Raw genomic sequence first — 10,508 nt, 5'->3', positions numbered from 1 at the left:
AGGTGAGGTCGCTGACTAAGAAGCATTGATACAATGAGAATTCAGGGGGACTTCCAGAGACTGCATGAAATACAAAAATGATTAAAGGGGAATCCCACAGCCATTTCCTCCATGGTCTTAACCCAAAAGGCAGTGGCTCTACAGCAAATGGGGTAGCTCCATGCCAGCAGGTCCAGTTGCTATCTGTAATACCCTATGGGCCCACAGCAATCCCCATGTTTTGGGTTGGGCACTCCAAGGGCATGCTTTCTTTTCATATACAGTGAGGAAAAGGGGAATCTGACCATTGGGATGCCCAAGGGCAGGTAGGTTCATCAAACTTTAAGGCCTTAACGGCTATGTCATCTAGTTCTTCCCAAGAGATATTGATTGAGGCTTAGCATGCTTTTGTAAAATACACCAAAGATTTGCCCATAAGAGAGAAATTTGGAATGTAATAACCAACTAGTGTGAGAAAACCTCACAGCTGGTACTTTGTTTTGGATTTGGGGAAACTTAGGATGCCATGAAAACTATCTGGATCTAGGTGTAACCCTAAATATTGAACCTGGGTTTGGGCAAACTGCAGCTTTCCTTTGGCAATCTTAAATCCATTTATGGTTAGAAGTTTTAGCAAGTGGATGCTGTCTTCCTGAGAGGAGGCTTGAGAAGGAGAGCAAAGAAGCAGATCTCTCACATATTGCAATGAAGCAGAACCCCTAGGGACTCTTATATCATCCAGATCAGCCTTCAGGATTTGTGAGGAAATAAGGAGTCTCAGTAAAACCCTGAGGCATGATTATACAGGTGAAGTGTTTTTTGATTTTCTTCCCAAGTGAAGGCAACAAAGTACTGGTAGCTTTATAAACTGGAATACTAAGGAATTAACTGCATAAATCAACTGCAGTAAAGAATTTACTTCCAGGAGGAATGGATGTTAATAACATAAGAGTGTTAGAAACAACAGGACGTTGTTTACTGCTTGGAGATCCCAGGCAAAATCCTTCGGTTTTCTCACAGGTAATATGGGAATGTTACAGGGGCTAGACAAGGGTTAATGAGGCTGAAGCCTTGTAATCTTCTATTATGGGCTTTATGCCTTCCAGGGCTTCGTCACATAATGTGTATTGATTAACCCTGGAAAGTATGAATGACTATAAAACTTAGAGTTAAAAGCTACCTGGGTGGAAACAACATCTGAAGGAAGATCAGAATTTTTTCTTTTTGGCCATGCCCACAGGGTGCGGAAGTTCCTGGGCCAGGATCAAACCCGGACCACAGCAGTGACAATGCTGGATGTTTAACCCATCGCACCACAAAGAAACTCCCAGAGTTTTTCTTAAAAACGATCTGAAGTGGATTCTAATAGTCATGAACAGGATTTGTCAGATTTTTGTGTGAAAGCATGAATTTTATTACAGTCAACAGACTTTGGAAAAGCCCTAGGAATTGCTCGATGAAGTCGCCCAGCAACTGCCCAGGTCTGATCATAAAGTAATATAGCATGTTGGCCTCCCAGTTGTAATTCTAGAGACCACTCAGGGTTTTTCCAAATAGTTTTTCAGCAAATGTGGGGCCTGGCCTTCACCAGCAAGCGAATGGACTAGTTGATATAAGTCAAAGAAACTGATAAGGTTGATAAGTATGAATGACTATATTAAATTCCTCAGCAAATCTGTGAGGATTTTTAATCACTTAGGGAAAATCTTTGACTATATCCTGAAGTTCATTTTTAGTCCATGGAATATAAAAGACTAAGGGAATATTTAGCTTCTGGATCCTCAGAGGGCTTACTTTTAAAAGGAGAGGTTGTACAAGTCCAGAGGAAAAAGGAATGGAGAGCATTTCAGAGAAAAAAAGGAAAGTTTAGTAAGAGAACTATTTCGGGGAAGAGGATTTAGGGGCAGTGAAGGCGGTGAAAAGGAAAGGAAGAAGATGCTGGAGGCAAAGCTTGAGGCAAAGAAGCCAGAGAAGAGCCTGAGGCCTCAGGAGCCATTTGATTTATTTATTTATTTTTAAGAGCCGCACCTGCAGCATATGGAAATTCCTGGGCTAAGGGTCATATTGGAGCTGCAGCTGCTGGCCTACACCACAACCATGGCAATGCAGGATCTGAGCCTCATCTGTGACCTACACTGAAGCTCATGGCAATGCAGGATCCTTAACCCATTGAGTGAAGCCAGGGATCGAACCTTCATCCTCATCAATACTAGTCAGGTTCATTACCATGGAGCCACAATGGGAAGTCCCATTTTATCTTTGTTTACCCTCAGTTAATCTTAAAGACTTATTTTGCAGAGGCAATTTTAGGCTCCTAATAATGTCTGGAAGCCTCAACATACCAATTGAAATAGGCATAACACTCAATTTTGGAAGTTTCTGAGCTATTGGAGTCCAACTTGGTTTCAAGAAAATTAAGTGTGGGGATTTGAAAATTCCCTATAATGGTCATCAGCTTTCTAAATTGCCTTTGTTGTTCCATTTAGTTAGAAATGCCCAAGAGGAGGGACCGCAGTTTTTAAACATAAAATCAGCCAGAGTCCCTGTTGGGGTTGGGGCTCAGGGGACACTAGCAAAAATATTTAGCTTACTGGGATCCCATTTCTCAGATGTTATTCTACAGAACAGAAGAATAATTTTCAAACAGTTTAAACAGCTCAAACAACTAACTTCAGATAGCTTCGACTGTTCAAATATCTCAAACAGCTTGTGACTCAAAACAATTCAAACAACATGCAGGCTTGATACTAGCCTGTACTAAGGGAACAGCTTGGTCCCAGAGGAGCTAGACTGAAGGTCTCTAAACCAGTTTCCATAGCACAGACTCTATTCCAAACATTGTACACTTCAGGCACAGTTTCAGTGAAGCAATTCATTTTCCCAAAGGGATGGACCAAAATCTCAGCTGGATTCAGTTTAAATAGTCTGATCTCAAAATCAGACTCAAGTGTCAAAGGAATACTTTTGCACAGAACAAGGCCTTAACTGGCAAGGACAAAAATCTCATAATAAATCCTGAATAAAGCCTGGAGATCTTCAAATGCAAAGAGGGTGGAGGGTCAGGACCAAGAGAAAGATAGTTTCAAACTCCTAGGTCAGCAAGAAAAGCAATGAGAGACAATGGGCTCAATGTGGGTACTGCACTTGGCTGCTCACCAGCCCTGGAGCCTTCAGAGGTCTTCTGTGGTCTTCATATGGACCACCAAAATGTTGACGTAAAAGAAACTGCCAGTTATTTCTTAGAAAGAGAGAGAGAGGGAAAGAAAGAAAGAAAGAAAGAAAGAAGAAAGAAAGAAAGAAAGAAAGAAAGAAAGAAAGAAAGAAAGAAAGAAAGAAAGAAAGAAAGAAGAAAGGAAGGAAGGAAGGAAGGAAGAAAGAAGGAAAAGAGAAGAGAGGAAAAAAGAAAAGAAGGAAAAAGGGAAAAAGGGATTCTTCAGGATCAGCTAAGAATTGCAATTCGGGGTATGCAGACATGGTGAGTCATGTGCAAGTTCCTGCACCACAATGGAAGGAGAACATTTTTTATGGGGGAAAAAGGAAGGGGGTGGGGGTGGGCTACAGTAAACACAAAGTCCATGGCATTTCATTGGCCAAATCCTTGCCAGAAAAAAAAAAAAAGGAGTCTTACTTCTCGTGAAAGTCTTGAGCTTTGCTATCATCACAGGTATGAGAGCTCTCCCGACTCTTTTTAATTGAGGTTTCGCTTTACTCATTTTTTTTTCTTTCTTTTTGCCTTTTCTAGGGCCGCTCCCACGGCATATGGAGGTTCCCAGGCTAGGGAACCAATCGGAGCTGTAGCCGCCGGCCTACGCCAGAGCCGCAGCAACGCCGGATCCGAGTACACCACAGCTCAGGCCGAGTACACCACAGCTCAGGGCAACGCCGGAACCTTAACCCACTGAGCAAGGCCAGGGATCGAACCCGCAACCTCATGGTTCCTAGTCAGATTCGTTAACCACTGAGCCATGATGGGAACTCCACTCTTTACTCATTTTTTACACTTGCTACACTCTTCCTCTAGGTTCACAGTTCACTTGCACCAGCATTCTTTGCTTAACAACTTTTAAAAAGAAGGTGAACCATTTGCAGACCAGAGAGAAGATTTTTCAAATTCCTTTAGCTTAACAAGAATTTAAGCCTTGAGATAATTGAGTTGTCTCTTGTAAGGAATTTGACCCTTCCTCCCATGCTTCCTCCCTGAGGTTTCCTGTCCTCTGGAAAGATGAGGATGTCAAGTAAGGAAGTAAAAAGAAGCCTGGTCCAGCCAGTTCTGAAGTACTGCAGGAAGAAGGGAGAGCAAGCAAGAGAAATGGTGCAGGTAGTCAGTGAATGGTATGTTCCATTCACCCTCTTCAGATTTTCACCAAGAAGAAAGAAAGAATGTTAGATACATTGAAAAAGATCCTGACTGAAAGCAGAGGGTTTTGTCCTAACTCACATTTGGACTCATGGGAGATTTTATCTCACGTAATATGCACGCTAACTCACCTCTATCCTCCCTACTGAGGAGTGAGGGATCAGCCATGACGGAAAGTCACAACCCTTATCAAGTTAAGAGAAAGATTTGACAATATCATACCTGTTGTACACTCAGCCATGAAGGTTATCAGAATGAGCAGTGGCCACACAGACAAGGAATATCACCATGGAAACAGAGAAACCAGAAGATTTGAGGACCACATCTTTCTGTTCACCAGGAAATCATGCAAGCCACACATCTGTCCATAACCCCAGATTCCATGTTGGAGAGAAAAACACGGCGACCAAGACAGCCCTTGGCCTGACTGAACCTTAGACCAGCTGCTTCCCAGCTCTAGGCCCTCACCCCCTTTTCTCATAGCAATTACTTTAGAAAACTTATCATTGTAAATTCTTTCTCTGCCTCTTTGAGATATACATAAATCTTTTTTAAACCTCTTCCCAGTTTTACAACCCAGAAATGTCTTTCTTAAGGATTTGGAGCCATTTCTTTGAAATGTAAGCCTCAAGAGAGATAGCACCCCCATCTCAGTTTCTGTGAGCCTAACTTCAGCAGGCACTTTGTCAAAGTTGTAAAACTACCTCCTGTCACAAAGACACACAAAAAAGTTTGCTTTTCCTTTGAATAAAAACAAATCCACAAACATAGATGTCCTGTGTTCTCTCTCCCCTCCAGGTTTTTTGTTGTTTTTTTTTTTTCAACTAGGAAATTTAATTTTTTTCTTTTTTTTTTTTTTGCTTTTTAGTGCTGTACCTGAAGCATATGGGAGTTCCCAGACTAGAGGTCAGATGGGAGCCACAGCTACCAGCCTATGCTTCAGCCACAGCAATGCCAGATTCAAGCCAAGTCTGCAACCTATACTATAACTCACAGCAACACCAGACCCTTGATGCACTGAGCAAGGCCAGGATTTGAACCTGAATACTCATGGATACTAGTTGGGTTTGTTACCGCTGAGCCACAACGGGAGCTCCAGGAATTTTTTTTTTTTATTAGAGTGTAGTTGATTTACAGTGTTGTATCAATTTCTGCTGTAGAGCATAGTGACCCAGTCATACATGTATATACATTCTTTTTCTCATATTATCTTCTATCATGGTCTATCCCAAGAGACTGGATATAATTCCCTGTGTTATACAGTAGGCCCTCATTACTTATTCATTCTAATTGCAATAGTTTGCATCTACTAACCCCAAACTCCCCGTCCATCTCACTTCCTCCCCACCCTTGGCAAACACAAGTCTATTCTCCAAGTCCATGAGTCTGTTTCTATTCTGTAGATAGATTCATTCATGCCATATTTTAGATTCCACATATAAAGTGATGTCATGTGGTACTGTCTTTCTCTTTTTGACATACTTCAGTAAGTATGAGGATCTCTAGTTGCATCCATGTTGCAGCAAATGGCATTATTTTGTTCTATTTGATGGCTGAGTAGTATTCCATTATGTATATGTACCACATTTTCTTAATCCATTCATCCAGGAGAAGAAGCATGATACTGCTGCTCCCCCAGGTTTAAAAGTCCTTCTGTTCTTTATTTAAGCAGAATTGAGTTCAGAGTTCTATTCTCTTCTCTATTGTGACAGCCTTAAATTAAGTCTTTCTTGCCTGTTTATTTTGTCCAGTGCAATTTTTGCTTTGACAGTGGAAAGTAAAAAAAAAATCTTCAGAACACTAGTGTTTTTTTCATTCAAGATATTGAGTGTAGCCTAAAGGAACTATTAAAGTGTATCTTACCAAATTAGTATCACCAGATTGGAATAAAAGTTTTTATTTTTGCATTTGTTTCATTTTGCTTTCACCTGGAATCCAGCAGGTGAAGCCTGGGAGTAAAAACAGAGAAGCTTTACAGTAAAATAATCAACATTTTCTCTGTATATCTGACCCTTAGATTCTCCCTTTACCATTTATCTCATTCACTATAACACACTCTTAACATTCTTCTCTGTAACATCAGTATCTAATATTGGAAGGTCTTAGAGAACAAGAACAATATTTAGTATCCCTTCTCCCACCCTTATCAATTACACGACTCTGCATAAATTAGAGACTTCAAAATTTGGTTAATCCACCTATCGGTTAATATTTATTGAGCAATTTTTTTTAGACTAACAATGTGCTAAATGCTCAGACTGAAAAGAAATGTGAATCATGGTCCTGATTTTCAGGTACTTAGAGAAAAGACGCACACGTGACAATGCATAAATTACAAAATCCAGGCATTTTTGACTGACTTGTTCAAAAAATAAGGTATTTTGGAAGTTCAGAGAAACAACCAGAACACAAAGGGGAAATACAGAACTTGAACCAGAACTTTTAAAATTTTTGTTTTAAAAACTACTGAACTTACACAAAAGTGTGATGATCATTGAACAACTATAAATGTAATAAATTCATTGAGTAATTAAAAAGAAAAAATAAGATGCAATAAACTTCCAGCAACCCATCCACCCATCACTTACCTCCAAAACTATCAATGTTTTTCCCTATTGTTTCAACCACCCCCCTTTGAAATGGACTCTGAAGGATGGGCAACATTTAAAAGCAGTTCCATCTGGGCCCATGTGATATGACTTCTTGTCTTGTCAGACTCTGATTTGTCTAAACGAAGTTTTCCTTGCTCGTTTTGCTTTAGCCATTCTGGCCTCCTTCCTCCTAATACAATATGGGGAAGTACACTTATGCCTCAGTGCCTTTGCCCTCAGCCTGGGGAGTCCCCACTCCTACCTTCCATTCCCCACCCCACCCCCACACTCCCACTACACAGTGTGCCCCCTTACTCTGTGTGAGTTTCTGTTCCAGCGGATTCTAGTCAGAGAGACCTTTGCCAATGATACTTGAAAGAGCACCCTCCACCCTCCTCCGACCCCTAGCCTAATTTCTATTTTCCACATTTATCACTACCAGAATTGAGTGTAAATCTCTTTTCCCATTTTATCATCTGCCTCCCCCACTAGAATGTAAGTTTCATGAAGGCTGGTACTCTATCATAGGACCTAGGCACTTGGCAGATAGATGTTAAATGGATGAATACAAGAATAAATCCCATTCCTTTTGCTCAAAAAAACTTTCATTGTTTTTCATCAGATAGAAGTGAGAATGGGTGGACTATGGGCTAAATTCAAGTGACAGAAATGTTTCATCTGAACTGCACAAAGTTTTAAAAATTTAAATTCATTGACAGCAAGTGGAGATATTTCACACAAAATCTTCTTTAAATAACTTTTTGAAGTAAGAATAAAATAAATCTTTAAATAAATTCTTTAAAACCCTGCAAGATATTGTACTATGGGGCTCCTAACCTCACACGGCAACAATGGAGGGTAAGAAGCAACTGTCTCTTCACATAAGGTGCAAGATCCTTGATGGCTTCCACCTTTCCCATTGTCTTTTTAAAAATTTTTTATCAGAGTACAGTTGATATAAAATGGTATGTTCGTTTCAGGTGTACAGCAAAGTGAATCAGTTATACATGCACATATATCCATTCTTAGATCCTTTTCCCATATAGGTTATTACAGAATATTAAGTAGAGTCCCCTGTGCTACATAGTAGGTCCTTATCTATATATAAAGTAGATAAGGTTACTATATTTAATCCCAACTCCTTATCTATAGGTCTTATCTATATAAAATAGAGGGTTACTTATCTGTTTTAGATATAGTAGTGTATATATTTAATCCCAATCTATTTATCCCTCCCCTGCCCCACCCCACATTTCCCCTTTGGTTACCATAAATTTGATTTTGAAATCTGTTGTTTTTTTGATGTTTACTGGTATGCTTGCCTGTCTCATTCATTTACTGCCCTGCCTAGATCCTGTGGGCATTCTAGTTCATACATCCAACCTCTAGCGTCTCCTTACATTAATTGCTTCTGAGAATGGTCTATACTCTTCAGCTCTGCTACTTTTACTTTGACTCCAGGTGCTCAAGTGTATAAAGAATCATCTTCAATTTCTGATGCCACAATCACCCAGGACTTTGTGTCAACCACGTGGAGTGGGCTCAGGTGCTTCTACTGATCCTTGATTCAGTCTTTCCTCCCCAATTTACATACTATTAACTCCAAAAGGTCAGGTCCTAGGTTATTTCATACCTACTGATTTTCTTTTGATAGCTGAAGAGGACAATAAAAGTGTAACCACTAGGAAAGGAGATAGCACACTGTTTATATGCTAATCAGAAGTCCTGCCTTCAAACACAGCACAGGGCAATTTCTATGAATCTTCTCAACCTCCTGTAACCTCACCTCCTCTCCCATATTTTGCATTAAATAATCAATCAGATATCAGTGACCTGAGATCAGTTCGGTAGAAATTAACTACCTACCCAAAGCCCTCTCAAGAATGGTGCCTCCCCCTGTTCACCCATAATTTTGAGATTGACACTTTAGATTAAATCTTTTCTATCCCTCTTTTTCCCCACGCAGGGAAAGAAAGCTCATCCTTGGGATTTATAACAAAATATAACAAATAGTCAGGGGAAGGACTTGGCTTGAAAAATGGTAATTCATTCCAGATGAGGACATATTTCTAATAATTTAAATAGAAGTCATCATCATTTCAAGAAATTAAAGACAAAAGCAATCAGAATGACAAATGAAATCATTTCACTGGTAAAAATAAATGAATAAATAAATCTAGCATACAAAACAACAAGGCTCTTTGGTCTTAATAGCAATGTCATCAACAATATCTATAACTGAAATAGGATGAGTCTGGAACCAAGTAAAAGCAAGGTGCTGCAAAGACCAGAGGGACAGCCCTGGTTGCTGGGTGAGGTAGGGGGATCCGGTGGTCTTCTGCCAAATGGAATAGGTACTGCAGTGGGTAGTGTAGCTCATAATTAATGTAAATGAAGGTATTTACAGGGTGATCAAAGAGAGACAGAGAGATAGAGAAGAAAGAACAAACCTCTAAGCATATGAGGTTTGTTTGAACCTCTTCTAAAAGTATATTCATTTTCTCCCTGACTCCTAAAGACCTCTTGGGGGTCTTCTGAGTGAGATTTAGGAGCATGTGTCTATTAACAGACAGAAAAGCAAACAATAAAAATAGGTAATTATAAAGGTAATCCTCTTCCCTTCCCTGAGAACCTGAGTCCTAAAAATAGAAGCTTCCAGTGTGTGGAAGGAAGTACTTGGAACATGCCTGGTGTGCTATGTCCTGTCCTTATTGAAGAGGTGACAGATTCACTTTGGGAAACCATTGAGAGGTTGACACCGATGGGCTGGCATTTCTTTCTCCAGGCCAACATGCCTCAGCAGTCACTACTTACATGTAACTCCATCTCTTATGACCTATCTAGTGCTTCTTGTGACATGGATCAGCAAAGCCACAGTTCTTCTGTGCCTCCCTTTTCCCAAACAATAACAAGAGCCACCCCCCAATCAGAGTCCATTTTCAGCTTCTTGTCTGTGATATCCACAACATTAGTAGAACAGATATTTTGGTCCTATTTGGCCTCTTGTAATCAGGTGTTTTAGAATCCAAAAGAGAGATGTTATTATTATTTTTTTTTGTCTTTTTGCCATTTCTTGGGCCACTCCCGCGGCATATGGAGGTTCCCAGCCTAGGGGTCAAATCGGAGCTGTAGCCGCCAGCCTACACCAGAGCCACAGCAACCCAGGACCCGAGCCGCGTCTGCAACCTACACCACAGCTCAGGGCAATGCCGGATCATTAACCCACTGAGCAAGGGCAGGGCTCGAACCCGCAACCTCATGGTTCCTAGTCGGATTCGTTAACCACTGCGCCACGACGGGAACTCCCAAAAGAGAGATGTTATTAATTAGACTTCCAAATCCCCAAAATGTAGAGCTAAATCTCCACTTTCTTCTTCCAGCAAACAACTGAGAAATTTCTCCCTCCCTAAGGCCTACTTCCAGTGTTCTAATTTCCTCTGACTATTCTACAGATGTGAAAACAGACAGGTTAAGTCTCTCATTCCATTCATTCACCCTAGATGTTCTAACTCTAGCAAGTCCACAGATGGACTGCAAGGGCCCATGAATATCTTAAAAGGCAGGAGCATATGCAGTTTTTT

The sequence above is a fragment of the Phacochoerus africanus genome, chromosome 2, assembly GCF_016906955.1.
Source record: "Phacochoerus africanus isolate WHEZ1 chromosome 2, ROS_Pafr_v1, whole genome shotgun sequence".
NCBI lineage: Eukaryota > Metazoa > Chordata > Mammalia > Artiodactyla > Suidae > Phacochoerus > Phacochoerus africanus.
The sequence above is the reverse complement of the archived record's forward strand: the minus strand, read 5'-3'. Positions refer to the sequence as shown.